Here is an 882-nt window from a genome sequence, read left to right as displayed (position 1 = left end):
GACTGGGTGTGAGTTAGGACACGGGGCAGTGAGCACAGGGGGTGATGGGTGAACGGGACTGGGTGTGAGTTAGGACACGGGGCAGTGAGCACAGTGGGTGATGGGTGAACGGGACTGGGTGCGAGTTAGGACACGGGCAGCGGAGTTTTGGATGACCTCAAGTTCACTTGACCAGAACTGTGGGCAGTACTCTAGCTGTAGCCTAACGAGTGTTTTATTCAGTTCAAGCTGTATGAAAAATGATGAAAAGATTCTGGGCAAACGCTTGGCTGTGAGCTGCTGATTATCCTGTCAGGATATTTTAGCTTGCTTCCCCTGCAGCTTGTGTGGCACTGGGTTTTTGGTGCACTGTCCCTTTAAGAGCTGCTGCCTGCCCGGTTCCTCAGTGTGATTGAGGGGCTGACACAGAAGCGAGGGAGGAAGTGACAGTCACGCCTCACATTGCAGGCAAATTAGGAGGCTGCGACTAAAAGGTGGGGATTCCCACACCGGGAGTCGAACCCGGGCCGCCTGGGTGAAAACCAGGAATCCTAACCGCTAGACCATGTGGGAACTGAGTGAGAGAGGGAGACACTGAGAGACACACCAGCAGGAAGGGCACTGACACTGCACCCACACACAACACGGGCCCCGGGCTCTGCTCACACTGCAGATCCCCACACACACACACACCGCCCGCTGTGGCTGGAGGGGAGCCAGCGACACCATCCGCACGTATTCATGCAGGTTTTAACAGAGATCAGTGAAAGAAAGACTTGCATTTCTATAGCGCCTTTCACGACCAACGGACATCCCAAAGCGTTTCACAGACAATGAAGTACTTTTTTTGAAGTGTGGTCACCGTTGTAATGTAGGAAACACGGCAGACAATTTGCGCACAGC

At 53.9% G+C, this 882-nt stretch overlaps 1 non-coding gene across 1 annotated transcript; it reads right to left on the bottom strand.

Moving 5' to 3' along the window:
* Positions 1-480: 480 nt before the first annotated feature.
* On the bottom strand, positions 481-552 carry trnae-uuc (transfer RNA glutamic acid (anticodon UUC)). Its single transcript has one exon. It is a non-coding gene; the product is annotated as a tRNA-Glu (tRNA).
* Positions 553-882: the final 330 nt, after the last annotated feature.

The sequence above is a fragment of the Somniosus microcephalus genome, unplaced genomic scaffold (genome assembly GCF_052327205.1).
Source record: "Somniosus microcephalus isolate GS21.2 unplaced genomic scaffold, FLI_Smic_1.0 unresolved_chr7, whole genome shotgun sequence".
NCBI classification, from domain to species: Eukaryota; Metazoa; Chordata; class Chondrichthyes; order Squaliformes; family Somniosidae; genus Somniosus; species Somniosus microcephalus.
The sequence above is the reverse complement of the archived record's forward strand: the minus strand, read 5'-3'. Positions and strand labels throughout refer to the sequence as shown.